A 23,381-nucleotide genomic window follows, 5' to 3' on the forward strand; every position below is an offset into this window, starting at 1 on the left:
GCTCTCAAGGATAGTGGAATCAAGGGTTATGGAGATAAGGCAGGAACAGGATACTGATTAAGGATGATCAGCCATGATCATATTGAATGGTGGTGCAGGCTGGAAGGGCAGAATGGCCAACTCCTGCACCTATTGTCTATTGTCCGCCTTTCCTGACTGCCACCCGCAGACAGCGTGCAGCCCCAATCCCTTTCTTTCCGCCTTTCTTGCTGATTTTGGCAGCGCTCCGCTCTCCTCCCCTCCGTGTCTCGTGCCTGCAGGAGACTGATGCCAGGCACAGCAGCAGCAGCAAAAATAACCTGCCGCTCCATTGCCTGGCACAAGACAAGTGCAGAGGGGTGACTTGAGCAGCCACTGCTGGCGGAAAAAGCCTACAGCACCTGGTATTCCCAGGCGGTCTCCCATCCAAGTACTAACCAGGCCTGAGTCTGCTTAGTTTTCGAGATCAGACGAGATCGGGCGTTTTCAGACTAGTATGGCCGTAGGCGCTGGCCCCTGCCTTTTCTCCCTACTTCAAGGCGTGCTGGCCAGCCACATTTTCTTTCTTGCTCTTTCTCTTTATCCCCTTTGGCTTTTTTTTCTCTTTTCTCTTTGCTCTTCCTCCTCCGTGCGTGCTTCCCTCCCTCCGTCCCTCCAGCTGCCTTTCAGCCAGCCCTTGCCCACCAGGCTCCTGTAGTCTCCCACATCCCCACACAGGCCAACTGCAAGCCCTCCCCCTGCTTCATAGGGCCGCAGCCTGCATTCTCTCATCCTTCCACACTCCTCCACCCCTCCATTTCGGAATGCCAGGCACTGACCAGTGGGGTACCGCACGGATCAGTACTGGGACCGCAGCTTTTTACAATCTATCTTCAGGATATACAAGATGGTATTAGCAATAACATTCGCAAATTTCATCAGCTGGGTGGCAGGGTGAAATGTGATGAGGATGTTAGGAGATTACAGGGTGACCTGGACAAGTTAGGTGAGTGCTCAGATGCATGGCAGATGCACTTTCACGTGGATAAATGGATCCTTATCCACTTTGGTGGCAAGAACAGGAAGGCAGATTACCACCTAAGTGGAATCAATTTAGGTAAAGGGGCAGTAAAGAGAGATCTGGGGGTTCTTGTACACCACTCAATGAAGGTAAGCATGCAGGTACAGCAGGTAGTGAAGAAGGCTAATAGCATTCTGGCCTTCATAACAAGAGGGATTGAGTATAGAAGCAAAGAGGTCCTTCTGCAGCTGTACAGGGCCCTGGTGAGACCACACCTGGAGTACTGTGTGCAGTTCTGGTCTCCAAATTTGAGGAGAGACATTCTGGCTATTGAGGGAATGCAGCGTAGGTTCACGAGGTCAATTCCTGGAATGGCGGGATTACCTTACACTGAAAGACTGGAGCGACTGGGCTTGTGTACCCTTGAGTTTAGAAGACTGAGAGGGGATCTGGTTGAGACATATAAGATGATCAAAGGATTGGACACTCTGGCGGCAGGCAACATGTTTCCGCTGCGGGGTGAGTGCCGAAACAGAGGACACAGCTTAAAAATACGGGGTAGACCATTTAGGACAGAGATGAGGAGAAACTTCTTCACCCAGAGAGTGGTGGCTGTGTGGAATGCTCTGCCCCAGAGGGCAGTGGAGGCCCAGTCTCTGGATTCATTTAAGAAAGAGTTGGATAGAGCTCTCAAGGATAGTGGAATCAAGGGTTATGGAGATAAGGCAGGAACAGGATACTGATTAAGGATGATCAGCCATGATCATATTGAATGGTGGTGCAGGCTGGAAGGGCAGAATGGCCAACTCCTGCACCTATTGTCTATTGTCCGCCTTTCCTGACTGCCACCCGCAGACAGCGTGCAGCCCCAATCCCTTTCTTTCCGCCTTTCTTGCTGATTTTGGCAGCGCTCCGCTCTCCTCCCCTCCGTGTCTCGTGCCTGCAGGAGACTGATGCCAGGCACAGCAGCAGCAGCAAAAATAACCTGCCGCTCCATTGCCTGGCACAAGACAAGTGCAGAGGGGTGACTTGAGCAGCCACTGCTGGCGGAAAAAGCCTACTGCACCTGGTATTCCCAGGCGGTCTCCCATCCAAGTACTAACCAGGCCTGAGTCTGCTTAGCTTCCGAGATCAGACGAGATCGGGCGTTTTCAGACTAGTATGGCCGTAGGCGCTGGCCCCTGCCTTTTCTCCCTACTTCAAGGCGTGCTGGCCAGCCACATTTTCTTTCTTGCTCTTTCTCTTTATCCCCTTTGGCTTTTTTTTCTCTTTTCTCTTTGCTCTTCCTCCTCCGTGCGTGCTTCCCTCCCTCCGTCCCTCCAGCTGCCTTTCAGCCAGCCCTTGCCCACCAGGCTCCTGTAGTCTCCCACATCCCCACACAGGCCAACTGCAAGCCCTCCCCCTGCTTCATAGGGCCGCAGCCTGCATTCTCTCATCCTTCCACACTCCTCCACCCCTCCATTTCGGAATGCCGGGCACTGACCAGTGGGGTACCGCACGGATCAGTACTGGGACCGCAGCTTTTTACAATCTATCTTCAGGATATACAAGATGGTATTAGCAATAACATTCGCAAATTTCATCAGCTGGGTGGCAGGGTGAAATGTGATGAGGATGTTAGGAGATTACAGGGTGACCTGGACAAGTTAGGTGAGTGCTCAGATGCATGGCAGATGCACTTTCACGTGGATAAATGGATCCTTATCCACTTTGGTGGCAAGAACAGGAAGGCAGATTACCACCTAAGTGGAATCAATTTAGGTAAAGGGGCAGTACAGAGAGATCTGGGGGTTCTTGTACACCACTCAATGAAGGTAAGCATGCAGGTACAGCAGGTAGTGAAGAAGGCTAATAGCATGCTGGCCTTCATAACAAGAGGGATTGAGTATAGAAGCAAAGAGGTCCTTCTGCAGCTGTACAGGGCCCTGGTGAGACCACACCTGGAGTACTGTGTGCAGTTCTGGTCTCCAAATTTGAGGAGAGACATTCTGGCTTTTGAGGGAATGCAGCGTAGGTTCACGAGGTCAATTCCTGGAATGGCGGGATTACCTTACACTGAAAGACTGGAGCGACTGGGCTTGTGTACCCTTGAGTTTAGAAGACTGAGAGGGGATCTGGTTGAGACATATAAGATGATCAAAGGATTGGACACTCTGGCGGCAGGCAACATGTTTCCGCTGCGGGGTGAGTGCCGAAACAGAGGACACAGCTTAAAAATACGGGGTAGACCATTTAGGACAGAGATGAGGAGAAACTTCTTCACCCAGAGAGTGGTGGCTGTGTGGAATGCTCTGCCCCAGAGGGCAGTGGAGGCCCAGTCTCTGGATTCATTTAAGAAAGAGTTGGATAGAGCTCTCAAGGATAGTGGAATCAAGGGTTATGGAGATAAGGCAGGAACAGGATACTGATTAAGGATGATCAGCCATGATCATATTGAATGGTGGTGCAGGCTGGAAGGGCAGAATGGCCAACTCCTGCACCTATTGTCTATTGTCCGCCTTTCCTGACTGCCACCCGCAGACAGCGTGCAGCCCCAATCCCTTTCTTTCCGCCTTTCTTGCTGATTTTGGCAGCGCTCCGCTCTCCTCCCCTCCGTGTCTCGTGCCTGCAGGAGACTGATGCCAGGCACAGCAGCAGCAGCAAAAATAACCTGCCGCTCCATTGCCTGGCACAAGACAAGTGCAGAGGGGTGACTTGAGCAGCCACTGCTGGCGGAAAAAGCCTACTGCACCTGGTATTCCCAGGCGGTCTCCCATCCAAGTACTAACCAGGCCTGAGTCTGCTTAGCTTCCAAGATCAGACGAGATCGGGCGTTTTCAGACTAGTACGGCCATAGGCGCTGGCCCCTGCCTTTTCTCCCTACTTCAAGGCGTGCTGGCCAGCCACATTTTCTTTCTTGCTCTTTCTCTTTATCCCCTTTGGCTTTTTTTTCTCTTTTCTCTTTGCTCTTCCTCCTCCGTGCGTGCTTCCCTCCCTCCGTCCCTCCAGCTGCCTTTCAGCCAGCCCTTGCCCACCAGGCTCCTGTAGTCTCCCACATCCCCACACAGGCCAACTGCAAGCCCTCCCCCTGCTTCATAGGGCCGCAGCCTGCATTCTCTCATCCTTCCACACTCCTCCACCCCTCCATTTCGGAATGCCGGGCACTGACCAGTGGGGTACCGCACGGATCAGTACTGGGACCGCAGCTTTTTACAATCTATCTTCAGGATATACAAGATGGTATTAGCAATAACATTCGCAAATTTCATCAGCTGGGTGGCAGGGTGAAATGTGATGAGGATGTTAGGAGATTACAGGGTGACCTGGACAAGTTAGGTGAGTGCTCAGATGCATGGCAGATGCACTTCCACGTGGATAAATGGATCCTTATCCACTTTGGTGGCAAGAACAGGAAGGCAGATTACCACCTAAGTGGAATCAATTTAGGTAAAGGGGCAGTACAGAGAGATCTGGGGGTTCTTGTACACCACTCAATGAAGGTAAGCATGCAGGTACAGCAGGTAGTGAAGAAGGCTAATAGCATGCTGGCCTTCATAACAAGAGGGATTGAGTATAGAAGCAAAGAGGTCCTTCTGCAGCTGTACAGGGCCCTGGTGAGACCACACCTGGAGTACTGTGTGCAGTTCTGGTCTCCAAATTTGAGGAGAGACATTCTGGCTATTGAGGGAATGCAGCGTAGGTTCACGAGGTCAATTCCTGGAATGGCGGGATTACCTTACACTGAAAGACTGGAGCGACTGGGCTTGTGTACCCTTGAGTTTAGAAGACTGAGAGGGGATCTGGTTGAGACATATAAGATGATCAAAGGATTGGACACTCTGGCGGCAGGCAACATGTTTCCGCTGCGGGGTGAGTGCCGAAACAGAGGACACAGCTTAAAAATACGGGGTAGACCATTTAGGACAGAGATGAGGAGAAACTTCTTCACCCAGAGAGTGGTGGCTGTGTGGAATGCTCTGCCCCAGAGGGCAGTGGAGGCCCAGTCTCTGGATTCATTTAAGAAAGAGTTGGATAGAGCTCTCAAGGATAGTGGAATCAAGGGTTATGGAGATAAGGCAGGAACAGGATACTGATTAAGGATGATCAGCCATGATCATATTGAATGGTGGTGCAGGCTGGAAGGGCAGAATGGCCAACTCCTGCACCTATTGTCTATTGTCCGCCTTTCCTGACTGCCACCCGCAGACAGCGTGCAGCCCCAATCCCTTTCTTTCCGCCTTTCTTGCTGATTTTGGCAGCGCTCCGCTCTCCTCCCGTCCGTGTCTCGTGCCTGCAGGAGACTGATGCCAGGCACAGCAGCAGCAGCAAAAATAACCTGCCGCTCCATTGCCTGGCACAAGACAAGTGCAGAGGGGTGACTTGAGCAGCCACTGCTGGCGGAAAAAGCCTACTGCACCTGGTATTCCCAGGCGGTCTCCCATCCAAGTACTAACCAGGCCTGAGTCTGCTTAGCTTCCGAGATCAGACGAGATCGGGCGTTTTCAGACTAGTACGGCCGTAGGCGCTGGCCGTAGGCGCTGGCCCCTGCCTTTTCTCCCTACTTCAAGGCGTGCTGGCCAGCCACATTTTCTTTCTTGCTCTTTCTCTTTATCCCCTTTGGCTTTTTTTTCTCTTTTCTCTTTGCTCTTCCTCCTCCGTGCGTGCTTCCCTCCCTCCGTCCCTCCAGCTGCCTTTCAGCCAGCCCTTGCCCACCAGGCTCCTGTAGTCTCCCACATCCCCACACAGGCCAACTGCAAGCCCTCCCCCTGCTTCATAGGGCCGCAGCCTGCATTCTCTCATCCTTCCACACTCCTCCACCCCTCCATTTCGGAATGCCGGGCACTGACCAGTGGGGTACCGCACGGATCAGTACTGGGACCGCAGCTTTTTACAATCTATCTTCAGGATATACAAGATGGTATTAGCAATAACATTCGCAAATTTCATCAGCTGGGTGGCAGGGTGAAATGTGATGAGGATGTTAGGAGATTACAGGGTGACCTGGACAAGTTAGGTGAGTGCTCAGATGCATGGCAGATGCACTTTCACGTGGATAAATGGATCCTTATCCACTTTGGTGGCAAGAACAGGAAGGCAGATTACCACCTAAGTGGAATCAATTTAGGTAAAGGGGCAGTAAAGAGAGATCTGGGGGTTCTTGTACACCACTCAATGAAGGTAAGCATGCAGGTACAGCAGGTAGTGAAGAAGGCTAATAGCATTCTGGCCTTCATAACAAGAGGGATTGAGTATAGAAGCAAAGAGGTCCTTCTGCAGCTGTACAGGGCCCTGGTGAGACCACACCTGGAGTACTGTGTGCAGTTCTGGTCTCCAAATTTGAGGAGAGACATTCTGGCTATTGAGGGAATGCAGCGTAGGTTCACGAGGTCAATTCCTGGAATGGCGGGATTACCTTACACTGAAAGACTGGAGCGACTGGGCTTGTGTACCCTTGAGTTTAGAAGACTGAGAGGGGATCTGGTTGAGACATATAAGATGATCAAAGGATTGGACACTCTGGCGGCAGGCAACATGTTTCCGCTGCGGGGTGAGTGCCGAAACAGAGGACACAGCTTAAAAATACGGGGTAGACCATTTAGGACAGAGATGAGGAGAAACTTCTTCACCCAGAGAGTGGTGGCTGTGTGGAATGCTCTGCCCCAGAGGGCAGTGGAGGCCCAGTCTCTGGATTCATTTAAGAAAGAGTTGGATAGAGCTCTCAAGGATAGTGGAATCAAGGGTTATGGAGATAAGGCAGGAACAGGATACTGATTAAGGATGATCAGCCATGATCATATTGAATGGTGGTGCAGGCTGGAAGGGCAGAATGGCCAACTCCTGCACCTATTGTCTATTGTCCGCCTTTCCTGACTGCCACCCGCAGACAGCGTGCAGCCCCAATCCCTTTCTTTCCGCCTTTCTTGCTGATTTTGGCAGCGCTCCGCTCTCCTCCCCTCCGTGTCTCGTGCCTGCAGGAGACTGATGCCAGGCACAGCAGCAGCAGCAAAAATAACCTGCCGCTCCATTGCCTGGCACAAGACAAGTGCAGAGGGGTGACTTGAGCAGCCACTGCTGGCGGAAAAAGCCTACTGCACCTGGTATTCCCAGGCGGTCTCCCATCCAAGTACTAACCAGGCCTGAGTCTGCTTAGCTTCCGAGATCAGACGAGATCGGGCGTTTTCAGACTAGTATGGCCGTAGGCGCTGGCCCCTGCCTTTTCTCCCTACTTCAAGGCGTGCTGGCCAGCCACATTTTCTTTCTTGCTCTTTCTCTTTATCCCCTTTGGCTTTTTTTTCTCTTTTCTCTTTGCTCTTCCTCCTCCGTGCGTGCTTCCCTCCCTCCGTCCCTCCAGCTGCCTTTCAGCCAGCCCTTGCCCACCAGGCTCCTGTAGTCTCCCACATCCCCACACAGGCCAACTGCAAGCCCTCCCCCTGCTTCATAGGGCCGCAGCCTGCATTCTCTCATCCTTCCACACTCCTCCACCCCTCCATTTCGGAATGCCGGGCACTGACCAGTGGGGTACCGCACGGATCAGTACTGGGACCGCAGCTTTTTACAATCTATCTTCAGGATATACAAGATGGTATTAGCAATAACATTCGCAAATTTCATCAGCTGGGTGGCAGGGTGAAATGTGATGAGGATGTTAGGAGATTACAGGGTGACCTGGACAAGTTAGGTGAGTGCTCAGATGCATGGCAGATGCACTTCCACGTGGATAAATGGATCCTTATCCACTTTGGTGGCAAGAACAGGAAGGCAGATTACCACCTAAGTGGAATCAATTTAGGTAAAGGGGCAGTACAGAGAGATCTGGGGGTTCTTGTACACCACTCAATGAAGGTAAGCATGCAGGTACAGCAGGTAGTGAAGAAGGCTAATAGCATGCTGGCCTTCATAACAAGAGGGATTGAGTATAGAAGCAAAGAGGTCCTTCTGCAGCTGTACAGGGCCCTGGTGAGACCACACCTGGAGTACTGTGTGCAGTTCTGGTCTCCAAATTTGAGGAGAGACATTCTGGCTATTGAGGGAATGCAGCGTAGGTTCACGAGGTCAATTCCTGGAATGGCGGGATTACCTTACACTGAAAGACTGGAGCGACTGGGCTTGTGTACCCTTGAGTTTAGAAGACTGAGAGGGGATCTGGTTGAGACATATAAGATGATCAAAGGATTGGACACTCTGGCGGCAGGCAACATGTTTCCGCTGCGGGGTGAGTGCCGAAACAGAGGACACAGCTTAAAAATACGGGGTAGACCATTTAGGACAGAGATGAGGAGAAACTTCTTCACCCAGAGAGTGGTGGCTGTGTGGAATGCTCTGCCCCAGAGGGCAGTGGAGGCCCAGTCTCTGGATTCATTTAAGAAAGAGTTGGATAGAGCTCTCAAGGATAGTGGAATCAAGGGTTATGGAGATAAGGCAGGAACAGGATACTGATTAAGGATGATCAGCCATGATCATATTGAATGGTGGTGCAGGCTGGAAGGGCAGAATGGCCAACTCCTGCACCTATTGTCTATTGTCCGCCTTTCCTGACTGCCACCCGCAGACAGCGTGCAGCCCCAATCCCTTTCTTTCCGCCTTTCTTGCTGATTTTGGCAGCGCTCCGCTCTCCTCCCGTCCGTGTCTCGTGCCTGCAGGAGACTGATGCCAGGCACAGCAGCAGCAGCAAAAATAACCTGCCGCTCCATTGCCTGGCACAAGACAAGTGCAGAGGGGTGACTTGAGCAGCCACTGCTGGCGGAAAAAGCCTACTGCACCTGGTATTCCCAGGCGGTCTCCCATCCAAGTACTAACCAGGCCTGAGTCTGCTTAGCTTCCGAGATCAGACGAGATCGGGCGTTTTCAGACTAGTACGGCCGTAGGCGCTGGCCGTAGGCGCTGGCCCCTGCCTTTTCTCCCTACTTCAAGGCGTGCTGGCCAGCCACATTTTCTTTCTTGCTCTTTCTCTTTATCCCCTTTGGCTTTTTTTTCTCTTTTCTCTTTGCTCTTCCTCCTCCGTGCGTGCTTCCCTCCCTCCGTCCCTCCAGCTGCCTTTCAGCCAGCCCTTGCCCACCAGGCTCCTGTAGTCTCCCACATCCCCACACAGGCCAACTGCAAGCCCTCCCCCTGCTTCATAGGGCCGCAGCCTGCATTCTCTCATCCTTCCACACTCCTCCACCCCTCCATTTCGGAATGCCGGGCACTGACCAGTGGGGTACCGCACGGATCAGTACTGGGACCGCAGCTTTTTACAATCTATCTTCAGGATATACAAGATGGTATTAGCAATAACATTCGCAAATTTCATCAGCTGGGTGGCAGGGTGAAATGTGATGAGGATGTTAGGAGATTACAGGGTGACCTGGACAAGTTAGGTGAGTGCTCAGATGCATGGCAGATGCACTTTCACGTGGATAAATGGATCCTTATCCACTTTGGTGGCAAGAACAGGAAGGCAGATTACCACCTAAGTGGAATCAATTTAGGTAAAGGGGCAGTACAGAGAGATCTGGGGGTTCTTGTACACCACTCAATGAAGGTAAGCATGCAGGTACAGCAGGTAGTGAAGAAGGCTAATAGCATGCTGGCCTTCATAACAAGAGGGATTGAGTATAGGAGCAAAGAGGTCCTTCTGCAGCTGTACAGGGCCCTGGTGAGACCACACCTGGAGTACTGTGTGCAGTTCTGGTCTCCAAATTTGAGGAGAGACATTCTGGCTATTGAGGGAATGCAGCGTAGGTTCACGAGGTCAATTCCTGGAATGGCGGGATTACCTTACACTGAAAGACTGGAGCGACTGGGCTTGTGTACCCTTGAGTTTAGAAGACTGAGAGGGGATCTGGTTGAGACATATAAGATGATCAAAGGATTGGACACTCTGGCGGCAGGCAACATGTTTCCGCTGCGGGGTGAGTGCCGAAACAGAGGACACAGCTTAAAAATACGGGGTAGACCATTTAGGACAGAGATGAGGAGAAACTTCTTCACCCAGAGAGTGGTGGCTGTGTGGAATGCTCTGCCCCAGAGGGCAGTGGAGGCCCAGTCTCTGGATTCATTTAAGAAAGAGTTGGATAGAGCTCTCAAGGATAGTGGAATCAAGGGTTATGGAGATAAGGCAGGAACAGGATACTGATTAAGGATGATCAGCCATGATCATATTGAATGGTGGTGCAGGCTGGAAGGGCAGAATGGCCAACTCCTGCACCTATTGTCTATTGTCCGCCTTTCCTGACTGCCACCCGCAGACAGCGTGCAGTCCCAATCCCTTTCTTTCCGCCTTTCTTGCTGATTTTGGCAGCGCTCCGCTCTCCTCCCCTCCGTGTCTCGTGCCTGCAGGAGACTGATGCCAGGCACAGCAGCAGCAGCAAAAATAACCTGCCGCTCCATTGCCTGGCACAAGACAAGTGCAGAGGGGTGACTTGAGCAGCCACTGCTGGCGGAAAAAGCCTACTGCACCTGGTATTCCCAGGCGGTCTCCCATCCAAGTACTAACCAGGCCTGAGTCTGGTTAGCTTCCGAGATCAGACGAGATCGGGCGTTTTCAGACTAGTATGGCCGTAGGCGCTGGCCCCTGCCTTTTCTCCCTACTTCAAGGCGTGCTGGCCAGCCACATTTTCTTTCTTGCTCTTTCTCTTTATCCCCTTTGGCTTTTTTTTCTCTTTTCTCTTTGCTCTTCCTCCTCCGTGCGTGCTTCCCTCCCTCCGTCCCTCCAGCTGCCTTTCAGCCAGCCCTTGCCCACCAGGCTCCTGTAGTCTCCCACATCCCCACACAGGCCAACTGCAAGCCCTCCCCCTGCTTCATAGGGCCGCAGCCTGCATTCTCTCATCCTTCCACACTCCTCCACCCCTCCATTTCGGAATGCCGGGCACTGACCAGTGGGGTACCGCACGGATCAGTACTGGGACCGCAGCTTTTTACAATCTATCTTCAGGATATACAAGATGGTATTAGCAATAACATTCGCAAATTTCATCAGCTGGGTGGCAGGGTGAAATGTGATGAGGATGTTAGGAGATTACAGGGTGACCTGGACAAGTTAGGTGAGTGCTCAGATGCATGGCAGATGCACTTCCACGTGGATAAATGGATCCTTATCCACTTTGGTGGCAAGAACAGGAAGGCAGATTACCACCTAAGTGGAATCAATTTAGGTAAAGGGGCAGTACAGAGAGATCTGGGGGTTCTTGTACACCACTCAATGAAGGTAAGCATGCAGGTACAGCAGGTAGTGAAGAAGGCTAATAGCATGCTGGCCTTCATAACAAGAGGGATTGAGTATAGAAGCAAAGAGGTCCTTCTGCAGCTGTACAGGGCCCTGGTGAGACCACACCTGGAGTACTGTGTGCAGTTCTGGTCTCCAAATTTGAGGAGAGACATTCTGGCTATTGAGGGAATGCAGCGTAGGTTCACGAGGTCAATTCCTGGAATGGCGGGATTACCTTACACTGAAAGACTGGAGCGACTGGGCTTGTGTACCCTTGAGTTTAGAAGACTGAGAGGGGATCTGGTTGAGACATATAAGATGATCAAAGGATTGGACACTCTGGCGGCAGGCAACATGTTTCCGCTGCGGGGTGAGTGCCGAAACAGAGGACACAGCTTAAAAATACGGGGTAGACCATTTAGGACAGAGATGAGGAGAAACTTCTTCACCCAGAGAGTGGTGGCTGTGTGGAATGCTCTGCCCCAGAGGGCAGTGGAGGCCCAGTCTCTGGATTCATTTAAGAAAGAGTTGGATAGAGCTCTCAAGGATAGTGGAATCAAGGGTTATGGAGATAAGGCAGGAACAGGATACTGATTAAGGATGATCAGCCATGATCATATTGAATGGTGGTGCAGGCTGGAAGGGCAGAATGGCCAACTCCTGCACCTATTGTCTATTGTCCGCCTTTCCTGACTGCCACCCGCAGACAGCGTGCAGCCCCAATCCCTTTCTTTCCGCCTTTCTTGCTGATTTTGGCAGCGCTCCGCTCTCCTCCCCTCCGTGTCTCGTGCCTGCAGGAGACTGATGCCAGGCACAGCAGCAGCAGCAAAAATAACCTGCCGCTCCATTGCCTGGCACAAGACAAGTGCAGAGGGGTGACTTGAGCAGCCACTGCTGGCGGAAAAAGCCTACTGCACCTGGTATTCCCAGGCGGTCTCCCATCCAAGTACTAACCAGGCCTGAGTCTGCTTAGCTTCCGAGATCAGACGAGATCGGGCGTTTTCAGACTAGTATGGCCATAGGCGCTGGCCCCTGCCTTTTCTCCCTACTTCAAGGCGTGCTGGCCAGCCACATTTTCTTTCTTGCTCTTTCTCTTTATCCCCTTTGGCTTTTTTTTCTCTTTTCTCTTTGCTCTTCCTCCTCCGTGCGTGCTTCCCTCCCTCCGTCCCTCCAGCTGCCTTTCAGCCAGCCCTTGCCCACCAGGCTCCTGTAGTCTCCCACATCCCCACACAGGCCAACTGCAAGCCCTCCCCCTGCTTCATAGGGCCGCAGCCTGCATTCTCTCATCCTTCCACACTCCTCCACCCCTCCATTTCGGAATGCCGGGCACTGACCAGTGGGGTACCGCACGGATCAGTACTGGGACCGCAGCTTTTTACAATCTATCTTCAGGATATACAAGATGGTATTAGCAATAACATTCGCAAATTTCATCAGCTGGGTGGCAGGGTGAAATGTGATGAGGATGTTAGGAGATTACAGGGTGACCTGGACAAGTTAGGTGAGTGCTCAGATGCATGGCAGATGCACTTCCACGTGGATAAATGGATCCTTATCCACTTTGGTGGCAAGAACAGGAAGGCAGATTACCACCTAAGTGGAATCAATTTAGGTAAAGGGGCAGTACAGAGAGATCTGGGGGTTCTTGTACACCACTCAATGAAGGTAAGCATGCAGGTACAGCAGGTAGTGAAGAAGGCTAATAGCATGCTGGCCTTCATAACAAGAGGGATTGAGTATAGAAGCAAAGAGGTCCTTCTGCAGCTGTACAGGGCCCTGGTGAGACCACACCTGGAGTACTGTGTGCAGTTCTGGTCTCCAAATTTGAGGAGAGACATTCTGGCTATTGAGGGAATGCAGCGTAGGTTCACGAGGTCAATTCCTGGAATGGCGGGATTACCTTACACTGAAAGACTGGAGCGACTGGGCTTGTGTACCCTTGAGTTTAGAAGACTGAGAGGGGATCTGGTTGAGACATATAAGATGATCAAAGGATTGGACACTCTGGCGGCAGGCAACATGTTTCCGCTGCGGGGTGAGTGCCGAAACAGAGGACACAGCTTAAAAATACGGGGTAGACCATTTAGGACAGAGATGAGGAGAAACTTCTTCACCCAGAGAGTGGTGGCTGTGTGGAATGCTCTGCCCCAGAGGGCAGTGGAGGCCCAGTCTCTGGATTCATTTAAGAAAGAGTTGGATAGAGCTCTCAAGGATAGTGGAATCAAGGGTTATGGAGATAAGGCAGGAACAGGATACTGATTAAGGATGATCAGCCATGATCATATTGAATGGTGGTGCAGGCTGGAAGGGCAGAATGGCCAACTCCTGCACCTATTGTCTATTGTCCGCCTTTCCTGACTGCCACCCGCAGACAGCGTGCAGCCCCAATCCCTTTCTTTCCGCCTTTCTTGCTGATTTTGGCAGCGCTCCGCTCTCCTCCCCTCCGTGTCTCGTGCCTGCAGGAGACTGATGCCAGGCACAGCAGCAGCAGCAAAAATAACCTGCCGCTCCATTGCCTGGCACAAGACAAGTGCAGAGGGGTGACTTGAGCAGCCACTGCTGGCGGAAAAAGCCTACTGCACCTGGTATTCCCAGGCGGTCTCCCATCCAAGTACTAACCAGGCCTGAGTCTGCTTAGCTTCCGAGATCAGACGTTTTCAGACTAGTATGGCCGTAGGCGCTGGCCCCTGCCTTTTCTCCCTACTTCAAGGCGTGCTGGCCAGCCACATTTTCTTTCTTGCTCTTTCTCTTTATCCCCTTTGGCTTTTTTTTCTCTTTTCTCTTTGCTCTTCCTCCTCCGTGCGTGCTTCCCTCCCTCCGTCCCTCCAGCTGCCTTTCAGCCAGCCCTTGCCCACCAGGCTCCTGTAGTCTCCCACATCCCCACACAGGCCAACTGCAAGCCCTCCCCCTGCTTCATAGGGCCGCAGCCTGCATTCTCTCATCCTTCCACACTCCTCCACCCCTCCATTTCGGAATGCCGGGCACTGACCAGTGGGGTACCGCACGGATCAGTACTGGGACCGCAGCTTTTTACAATCTATCTTCAGGATATACAAGATGGTATTAGCAATAACATTCGCAAATTCCATCAGCTGGGTGGCAGGGTGAAATGTGATGAGGATGTTAGGAGATTACAGGGTGACCTGGACAAGTTAGGTGAGTGCTCAGATGCATGGCAGATGCACTTTCACGTGGATAAATGGATCCTTATCCACTTTGGTGGCAAGAACAGGAAGGCAGATTACCACCTAAGTGGAATCAATTTAGGTAAAGGGGCAGTACAGAGAGATCTGGGGGTTCTTGTACACCACTCAATGAAGGTAAGCATGCAGGTACAGCAGGTAGTGAAGAAGGCTAATAGCATGCTGGCCTTCATAACAAGAGGGATTGAGTATAGAAGCAAAGAGGTCCTTCTGCAGCTGTACAGGGCCCTGGTGAGACCACACCTGGAGTACTGTGTGCAGTTCTGGTCTCCAAATTTGAGGAGAGACATTCTGGCTATTGAGGGAATGCAGCGTAGGTTCACGAGGTCAATTCCTGGAATGGCGGGATTACCTTACACTGAAAGACTGGAGCGACTGGGCTTGTGTACCCTTGAGTTTAGAAGACTGAGAGGGGATCTGGTTGAGACATATAAGATGATCAAAGGATTGGACACTCTGGCGGCAGGCAACATGTTTCCGCTGCGGGGTGAGTGCCGAAACAGAGGACACAGCTTAAAAATACGGGGTAGACCATTTAGGACAGAGATGAGGAGAAACTTCTTCACCCAGAGAGTGGTGGCTGTGTGGAATGCTCTGCCCCAGAGGGCAGTGGAGGCCCAGTCTCTGGATTCATTTAAGAAAGAGTTGGATAGAGCTCTCAAGGATAGTGGAATCAAGGGTTATGGAGATAAGGCAGGAACAGGATACTGATTAAGGATGATCAGCCATGATCATATTGAATGGTGGTGCAGGCTGGAAGGGCAGAATGGCCAACTCCTGCACCTATTGTCTATTGTCCGCCTTTCCTGACTGCCACCCGCAGACAGCGTGCAGCCCCAATCCCTTTCTTTCCGCCTTTCTTGCTGATTTTGGCAGCGCTCCGCTCTCCTCCCCTCCGTGTCTCGTGCCTGCAGGAGACTGATGCCAGGCACAGCAGCAGCAGCAAAAATAACCTGCCGCTCCATTGCCTGGCACAAGACAAGTGCAGAGGGGTGACTTGAGCAGCCACTGCTGGCGGAAAAAGCCTACTGCACCTGGTATTCCCAGGCGGTCTCCCATCCAAGTACTAACCAGGCCTGAGTCTGCTTAGCTTCCGAGATCAGACGATTTCAGACTAGTATGGCCGTAGGCGCTGGTCCCTGCCTTTTCTCCCTACTTCAAGGCGTGCTGGCCAGCCACATTTTCTTTCTTGCTCTTTCTCTTTATCCCCTTTGGCTTTTTTTTCTCTTTTCTCTTTGCTCTTCCTCCTCCGTGCGTGCTTCCCTCCCTCCGTCCCTCCAGCTGCCTTTCAGCCAGCCCTTGCCCACCAGGCTCCTGTAGTCTCCCACATCCCCACACAGGCCAACTGCAAGCCCTCCCCCTGCTTCATAGGGCCGCAGCCTGCATTCTCTCATCCTTCCACACTCCTCCACCCCTCCATTTCGGAATGCCGGGCACTGACCAGTGGGGTACCGCACGGATCAGTACTGGGACCGCAGCTTTTTACAATCGATCTTCAGGATATACAAGATGGTATTAGCAATAACATTCGCAAATTTCATCAGCTGGGTGGCAGGGTGAAATGTGATGAGGATCTTAGGAGATTACAGGGTGACCAGGACAAGTTAGGTGAGTGCTCAGATGCATGTCAGATGCACTTTCACGTGGATAAATGGATCCTTATCCACTTTGGTGGCAAGAACAGGAAGGCAGATTACCACCTAAGTGGAATCAATTTAGGTAAAGGGGCAGTACAGAGAGATCTGGGGGTTCTTGTACACCACTCAATGAACAGCGTGCAGCCCCAATCCCTTTCTTGCTGATTTTGGCAGCGCTCCGCTCTCCTCCCCTCCGTGTCTCGTGCCTGCAGGAGACTGATGCCAGGCACAGCAGCAGCAGCAAAAATAACCTGCCGCTCCATTGCCTGGCACAAGACAAGTGCAGAGGGGTGACTTGAGCAGCCACTGCTGGCAGAAAAAGCCTACTGCACCTGGTATTCCCAGGCGGTCTCCCATCCAAGTACTAACCAGGCCTGAGTCTGGTTAGCTTCCGAGATCAGACGTTTTCAGACTAGTATGGCCGTAGGCGCTGGCCCCTGCCTTTTCTCCCTACTTCAAGGCGTGCTGGCCAGCCACATTTTCTTTCTTGCTCTTTCTCTTTATCCCCTTTGGCTTTTTTTTCTCTTTTCTCTTTGCTCTTCCTCCTCCGTGCGTGCTTCCCTCCCTCCGTCCCTCCAGCTGCCTTTCAGCCAGCCCTTGCCCACCAGGCTCCTGTAGTCTCCCACATCCCCACACAGGCCAACTGCAAGCCCTCCCCCTGCTTCATAGGGCCGCAGCCTGCATTCTCTCATCCTTCCACACTCCTCCACCCCTCCATTTCGGAATGCCGGGCACTGACCAGTGGGGTACCGCACGGATCAGTACTGGGACCGCAGCTTTTTACAATCTATCTTCAGGATATACAAGATGGTATTAGCAATAACATTCGCAAATTTCATCAGCTGGGTGGCAGGGTGAAATGTGATGAGGATGTTAGGAGATTACAGGGTGACCTGGACAAGTTAGGTGAGTGCTCAGATGCATGGCAGATGCACTTTCACGTGGATAAATGGATCCTTATCCACTTTGGTGGCAAGAACAGGAAGGCAGATTACCACCTAAGTGGAATCAATTTAGGTAAAGGGGCAGTACAGAGAGATCTGGGGGTTCTTGTACACCACTCAATGAAGGTAAGCATGCAGGTACAGCAGGTAGTGAAGAAGGCTAATAGCATGCTGGCCTTCATAACAAGAGGGATTGAGTATAGAAGCAAAGAGGTCCTTCTGCAGCTGTACAGGGCCCTGGTGAGACCACACCTGGAGTACTGTGTGCAGTTCTGGTCTCCAAATTTGAGGAGAGACATTCTGGCTATTGAGGGAATGCAGCGTAGGTTCACGAGGTCAATTCCTGGAATGGCGGGATTACCTTACACTGAAAGACTGGAGCGACTGGGCTTGTGTACCCTTGAGTTTAGAAGACTGAGAGGGGATCTGGTTGAGACATATAAGATGATCAAAGGATTGGACACTCTGGCGGCAGGCAACATGTTTCCGCTGCGGGGTGAGTGCCGAAACAGAGGACACAGCTTAAAAATACGGGGTAGACCATTTAGGACAGAGATGAGGAGAAACTTCTTCACCCAGAGAGTGGTGGCTGTGTGGAATGCTCTGCCCCAGAGGGCAGTGGAGGCCCAGTCTCTGGATTCATTTAAGAAAGAGTTGGATAGAGCTCTCAAGGATAGTGGAATCAAGGGTTATGGAGATAAGGCAGGAACAGGATACTGATTAAGGATGATCAGCCATGATCATATTGAATGGTGGTGCAGGCTGGAAGGGCAGAATGGCCAACTCCTGCACCTATTGTCTATTGTCCGCCTTTCCTGACTGCCACCCGCAGACAGCGTGCAGCCCCAATCCCTTTCTTGCTGATTTTGGCAGCGCTCCGCTCTCCTCCCCTCCGTGTCTCGTGCCTGCAGGAGACTGATGCCAGGCACAGCAGCAGCAGCAAAAATAACCTGCCGCTCCATTGCCTGGCACAAGACAAGTGCAGAGGGGTGACTTGAGCAGCCACTGCTGGCGGAAAAAGCCTACTGCACCTGGTATTCCCAGGCGGTCTCCCATCCAAGTACTAACCAGGCCTGAGTCTGGTTAGCTTCCGAGATCAGACGAGATCGGGCGTTTTCAGACTAGTATGGCCGTAGGCGCTGGCCCCTGCCTTTTCTCCCTACTTCAAGGCGTGCTGGCCAGCCACATTTTCTTTCTTGCTCTTTCTCTTTATCCCCTTTGGCTTTTTTTTCTCTTTTCTCTTTGCTCTTCCTCCTCCGTGCGTGCTTCCCTCCCTCCGTCCCTCCAGCTGCCTTTCAGCCAGCCCTTGCCCACCAGGCTCCTGTAGTCTCCCACATCCCCACACAGGCCAACTGCAAGCCCTCCCCCTGCTTCATAGGGCCGCAGCCTGCATTCTCTCATCCTTCCACACTCCTCCACCCCTCCATTTCGGAATGCCGGGCACTGACCAGTGGGGTACCGCACGGATCAGTACTGGGACCGCAGCTTTTTACAATCTATCTTCAGGATATACAAGATGGTATTAGCAATAACATTCGCAAATTTCATCAGCTGGGTGGCAGGGTGAAATGTGATGAGGATGTTAGGAGATTACAGGGTGACCTGGACAAGTTAGGTGAGTGCTCAGATGCATGGCAGATGCACTTTCACGTGGATAAATGGATCCTTATCCACTTTGGTGGCAAGAACAGGAAGGCAGATTACCACCTAAGTGGAATCAATTTAGGTAAAGGGGCAGTACAGAGAGATCTGGGGGTTCTTGTACACCACTCAATGAAGGTAAGCATGCAGGTACAGCAGGTAGTGAAGAAGGCTAATAGCATGCTGGCCTTCATAACAAGAGGGATTGAGTATAGAAGCAAAGAGGTCCTTCTGCAGCTGTACAGGGCCCTGGTGAGACCACACCTGGAGTACTGTGTGCAGTTCTGGTCTCCAAATTTGAGGAGAGACATTCTGGCTATTGAGGGAATGCAGCGTAGGTTCACGAGGTCAATTCCTGGAATGGCGGGATTACCTTACACTGAAAGACTGGAGCGACTGGGCTTGTGTACCCTTGAGTTTAGAAGACTGAGAGGGGATCTGGTTGAGACATATAAGATGATCAAAGGATTGGACACTCTGGCGGCAGGCAACATGTTTCCGCTGCGGGGTGAGTGCCGAAACAGAGGACACAGCTTAAAAATACGGGGTAGACCATTTAGGACAGAGATGAGGAGAAACTTCTTCACCCAGAGAGTGGTGGCTGTGTGGAATGCTCTGCCCCAGAGGGCAGTGGAGGCCCAGTCTCTGGATTCATTTAAGAAAGAGTTGGATAGAGCTCTCAAGGATAGTGGAATCAAGGGTTATGGAGATAAGGCAGGAACAGGATACTGATTAAGGATGATCAGCCATGATCATATTGAATGGTGGTGCAGGCTGGAAGGGCAGAATGGCCAACTCCTGCACCTATTGTCTATTGTCCGCCTTTCCTGACTGCCACCCGCAGACAGCGTGCAGCCCCAATCCCTTTCTTTCCGCCTTTCTTGCTGATTTTGGCAGCGCTCCGCTCTCCTCCCCTCCGTGTCTCGTGCCTGCAGGAGACTGATGCCAGGCACAGCAGCAGCAGCAAAAATAACCTGCCGCTCCATTGCCTGGCACAAGACAAGTGCAGAGGGGTGACTTGAGCAGCCACTGCTGGCGGAAAAAGCCTACTGCACCTGGTATTCCCAGGCGGTCTCCCATCCAAGTACTAACCAGGCCTGAGTCTGGTTAGCTTCCGAGATCAGACGAGATCGGGCGTTTTCAGACGAGCATGGCCGTAGGCGCTGGCCCCTGCCTTTTCTCCCTACTTCAAGGCGTGCTGGCCAGCCACATTTTCTTTCTTGCTCTTTCTCTTTATCCCCTTTGGCTTTTTTTTCTCTTTTCTCTTTGCTCTTCCTCCTCCGTGCGTGCTTCCCTCCCTCCGTCCCTCCAGCTGCCTTTCAGCCAGCCCTTGCCCACCAGGCTCCTGTAGTCTCCCACATCCCCACACAGGCCAACTGCAAGCCCTCCCCCTGCTTCATAGGGCCGCAGCCTGCATTCTCTCATCCTTCCACACTCCTCCACCCCTCCATTTCGGAATGCCGGGCACTGACCAGTGGGGTACCGCACGGATCAGTACTGGGACCGCAGCTTTTTACAATCTATCTTCAGGATATACAAGATGGTATTAGCAATAACATTCGCAAATTTCATCAGCTGGGTGGCAGGGTGAAATGTGATGAGGATGTTAGGAGATTACAGGGTGACCTGGACAAGTTAGGTGAGTGCTCAGATGCATGGCAGATGCACTTTCACGTGGATAAATGGATCCTTATCCACTTTGGTGGCAAGAACAGGAAGGCAGATTACCACCTAAGTGGAATCAATTTAGGTAAAGGGGCAGTACAGAGAGATCTGGGGGTTCTTGTACACCACTCAATGAAGGTAAGCATGCAGGTACAGCAGGTAGTGAAGAAGGCTAATAGCATGCTGGCCTTCATAACAAGAGGGATTGAGTATAGAAGCAAAGAGGTCCTTCTGCAGCTGTACAGGGCCCTGGTGAGACCACACCTGGAGTACTGTGTGCAGTTCTGGTCTCCAAATTTGAGGAGAGACATTCTGGCTATTGAGGGAATGCAGCGTAGGTTCACGAGGTCAATTCCTGGAATGGCGGGATTACCTTACACTGAAAGACTGGAGCGACTGGGCTTGTGTACCCTTGAGTTTAGAAGACTGAGAGGGGATCTGGTTGAGACATATAAGATGATCAAAGGATTGGACACTCTGGCGGCAGGCAACATGTTTCCGCTGCGGGGTGAGTGCCGAAACAGAGGACACAGCTTAAAAATACGGGGTAGACCATTTAGGACAGAGATGAGGAGAAACTTCTTCACCCAGACAGTGGTGGCTGTGTGGAATGCTCTGCCCCAGAGGGCAGTGGAGGCCCAGTCTCTGGATTCATTTAAGAAAGAGTTGGATAGAGCTCTCAAGGATAGTGGAATCAAGGGTTATGGAGATAAGGCAGGAACAGGATACTGATTAAGGATGATCAGCCATGATCATATTGAATGGTGGTGCAGGCTGGAAGGGCAGAATGGCCAACTCCTGCACCTATTGTCTATTGTCCGCCTTTCCTGACTGCCACCCGCAGACAGCGTGCAGCCCCAATCCCTTTCTTGCTGATTTTGGCAGCGCTCCGCTCTCCTCCCCTCCGTGTCTCGTGCCTGCAGGAGACTGATGCCAGGCACAGCAGCAGCAGCAAAAATAACCTGCCGCTCCATTGCCTGGCACAAGACAAGTGCAGAGGGGTGACTTGAGCAGCCACTGCTGGCGGAAAAAGCCTACTGCACCTGGTATTCCCAGGCGGTCTCCCATCCAAGTACTAACCAGGCCTGAGTCTGGTTAGCTTCCGAGATCAGACGAGATCGGGCGTTTTCAGACTAGTATGGCCGTAGGCGCTGGCCCCTGCCTTTTCTCCCTACTTCAAGGCGTGCTGGCCAGCCACATTTTCTTTCTTGCTCTTTCTCTTTATCCCCTTTGGCTTTTTTTTCTCTTTTCTCTTTGCTCTTCCTCCTCCGTGCGTGCTTCCCTCCCTCCGTCCCTCCAGCTGCCTTTCAGCCAGCCCTTGCCCACCAGGCTCCTGTAGTCTCCCACATCCCCACACAGGCCAACTGCAAGCCCTCCCCCTGCTTCATAGGGCCGCAGCCTGCATTCTCTCATCCTTCCACACTCCTCCACCCCTCCATTTCGGAATGCCGGGCACTGACCAGTGGGGTACCGCACGGATCAGTACTGGGACCGCAGCTTTTTACAATCTATCTTCAGGATATACAAGATGGTATTAGCAATAACATTCGCAAATTTCATCAGCTGGGTGGCAGGGTGAAATGTGATGAGGATGTTAGGAGATTACAGGGTGACCTGGACAAGTTAGGTGAGTGCTCAGATGCATGGCAGATGCACTTTCACGTGGATAAATGGATCCTTATCCACTTTGGTGGCAAGAACAGGAAGGCAGATTACCACCTAAGTGGAATCAATTTAGGTAAAGGGGCAGTACAGAGAGATCTGGGGGTTCTTGTACACCACTCAATGAAGGTAAGCATGCAGGTACAGCAGGTAGTGAAGAAGGCTAATAGCATGCTGGCCTTCATAACAAGAGGGATTGAGTATAGAAGCAAAGAGGTCCTTCTGCAGCTGTACAGGGCCCTGGTGAGACCACACCTGGAGTACTGTGTGCAGTTCTGGTCTCCAAATTTGAGGAGAGACATTCTGGCTATTGAGGGAATGCAGCGTAGGTTCACGAGGTCAATTCCTGGAATGGCGGGATTACCTTACACTGAAAGACTGGAGCGACTGGGCTTGTGTACCCTTGAGTTTAGAAGACTGAGAGGGGATCTGGTTGAGACATATAAGATGATCAAAGGATTGGACACTCTGGCGGCAGGCAACATGTTTCCGCTGCGGGGTGAGTGCCGAAACAGAGGACACAGCTTAAAAATACGGGGTAGACCATTTAGGACAGAGATGAGGAGAAACTTCTTCACCCAGAGAGTGGTGGCTGTGTGGAATGCTCTGCCCCAGAGGGCAGTGGAGGCCCAGTCTCTGGATTCATTTAAGAAAGAGTTGGATAGAGCTCTCAAGGATAGTGGAATCAAGGGTTATGGAGATAAGGCAGGAACAGGATACTGATTAAGGATGATCAGCCATGATCATATTGAATGGTGGTGCAGGCTGGAAGGGCAGAATGGCCAACTCCTGCACCTATTGTCTATTGTCCGCCTTTCCTGACTGCCACCCGCAGACAGCGTGCAGCCCCAATCCTTTTCTTTCCGCCTTTCTTGCTGATTTTGGCAGCGCTCCGCTCTCCTCCCCTCCGTGTCTCGTGCCTGCAGGAGACTGATGCCAGGCACAGCAGCAGCAGCAAAAATAACCTGCCGCTCCATTGCCTGGCACAAGACAAGTGCAGAGGGGTGACTTGAGCAGCCACTGCTGGCGGAAAAAGCCGACTGCACCTGGTATTCCCAGGCGGTCTCCCATCCAAGTACTAACCAGGCCTGAGTCTGCTTAGCTTCCGAGATCAGACGAGATCGGGCATTTTCAGACTAGTATGGCCGTAGGCGCTGGTCCCTGCCTTTTCTCCCTACTTCAAGGCGTGCTGGCCAGCCACATTTTCTTTCTTGCTCTTTCTCTTTATCCCCTTTGGCTTTTTTTTCTCTTTTCTCTTTGCTCTTCCTCCTCCGTGCGTGCTTCCCTCCCTCCGTCCCTCCAGCTGCCTTTCAGCCAGCCCTTGCCCACCAGGCTCCTGTAGTCTCCCACATCCCCACACAGGCCAACTGCAAGCCCTCCCCCTGCTTCATAGGGCCGCAGCCTGCATTCTCTCATCCTTCCACACTCCTCCACCCCTCCATTTCGGAATGCCGGGCACTGACCAGTGGGGTACCGCACGGATCA

General features: G+C 52.1%; 12 non-coding genes and 3 pseudogenes across 12 annotated transcripts; all 15 read right to left on the reverse strand.

Moving 5' to 3' along the window:
* Positions 1-368: 368 nt before the first annotated feature.
* LOC148151522 (5S ribosomal RNA) lies at positions 369-487 on the reverse strand. The gene has a single exon (XR_015755595.1). It is a non-coding gene; the product is annotated as a 5S ribosomal RNA (ribosomal RNA).
* A 1,546-nt stretch (positions 488-2,033) lies between these two features.
* LOC148151523 (5S ribosomal RNA) lies at positions 2,034-2,152 on the reverse strand. The gene has a single exon (XR_015756563.1). It is a non-coding gene; the product is annotated as a 5S ribosomal RNA (ribosomal RNA).
* Positions 2,153-3,698: 1,546 nt separating this feature from the next.
* On the reverse strand, positions 3,699-3,817 carry LOC148151524 (5S ribosomal RNA). Its single transcript, XR_015756287.1, has one exon. It is a non-coding gene; the product is annotated as a 5S ribosomal RNA (ribosomal RNA).
* A 1,546-nt stretch (positions 3,818-5,363) lies between these two features.
* Positions 5,364-5,482, reverse strand: LOC148151525 (5S ribosomal RNA). Its single transcript, XR_015755550.1, has one exon. It is a non-coding gene; the product is annotated as a 5S ribosomal RNA (ribosomal RNA).
* A 1,559-nt stretch (positions 5,483-7,041) lies between these two features.
* Positions 7,042-7,160, reverse strand: LOC148151526 (5S ribosomal RNA). The gene has a single exon (XR_015756565.1). It is a non-coding gene; the product is annotated as a 5S ribosomal RNA (ribosomal RNA).
* Positions 7,161-8,706: 1,546 nt separating this feature from the next.
* Positions 8,707-8,825, reverse strand: LOC148151527 (5S ribosomal RNA). The gene has a single exon (XR_015755555.1). It is a non-coding gene; the product is annotated as a 5S ribosomal RNA (ribosomal RNA).
* Positions 8,826-10,384: 1,559 nt separating this feature from the next.
* LOC148151528 (5S ribosomal RNA) lies at positions 10,385-10,503 on the reverse strand. Its single transcript, XR_015755304.1, has one exon. It is a non-coding gene; the product is annotated as a 5S ribosomal RNA (ribosomal RNA).
* Positions 10,504-12,049: 1,546 nt separating this feature from the next.
* Positions 12,050-12,168, reverse strand: LOC148151529 (5S ribosomal RNA). Its single transcript, XR_015756684.1, has one exon. It is a non-coding gene; the product is annotated as a 5S ribosomal RNA (ribosomal RNA).
* Positions 12,169-13,714: 1,546 nt separating this feature from the next.
* On the reverse strand, positions 13,715-13,823 carry LOC148151530 (5S ribosomal RNA; annotated as a pseudogene).
* A 1,546-nt stretch (positions 13,824-15,369) lies between these two features.
* Positions 15,370-15,478, reverse strand: LOC148151531 (5S ribosomal RNA; annotated as a pseudogene).
* An 826-nt stretch (positions 15,479-16,304) lies between these two features.
* LOC148151532 (5S ribosomal RNA) lies at positions 16,305-16,413 on the reverse strand (annotated as a pseudogene).
* A 1,534-nt stretch (positions 16,414-17,947) lies between these two features.
* On the reverse strand, positions 17,948-18,066 carry LOC148151533 (5S ribosomal RNA). Its single transcript, XR_015755307.1, has one exon. It is a non-coding gene; the product is annotated as a 5S ribosomal RNA (ribosomal RNA).
* A 1,546-nt stretch (positions 18,067-19,612) lies between these two features.
* LOC148151534 (5S ribosomal RNA) lies at positions 19,613-19,731 on the reverse strand. Its single transcript, XR_015756233.1, has one exon. It is a non-coding gene; the product is annotated as a 5S ribosomal RNA (ribosomal RNA).
* Positions 19,732-21,265: 1,534 nt separating this feature from the next.
* Positions 21,266-21,384, reverse strand: LOC148151535 (5S ribosomal RNA). Its single transcript, XR_015755309.1, has one exon. It is a non-coding gene; the product is annotated as a 5S ribosomal RNA (ribosomal RNA).
* A 1,546-nt stretch (positions 21,385-22,930) lies between these two features.
* Positions 22,931-23,049, reverse strand: LOC148151536 (5S ribosomal RNA). Its single transcript, XR_015755855.1, has one exon. It is a non-coding gene; the product is annotated as a 5S ribosomal RNA (ribosomal RNA).
* Positions 23,050-23,381: the final 332 nt, after the last annotated feature.

The sequence above is a fragment of the Chiloscyllium plagiosum genome, unplaced genomic scaffold (assembly GCF_037043375.1).
Source record: "Chiloscyllium plagiosum isolate Xiang-an unplaced genomic scaffold, Cpla_swu_hap1 HiC_scaffold_3, whole genome shotgun sequence".
Classification (NCBI taxonomy): Eukaryota; Metazoa; Chordata; class Chondrichthyes; order Orectolobiformes; family Hemiscylliidae; genus Chiloscyllium; species Chiloscyllium plagiosum.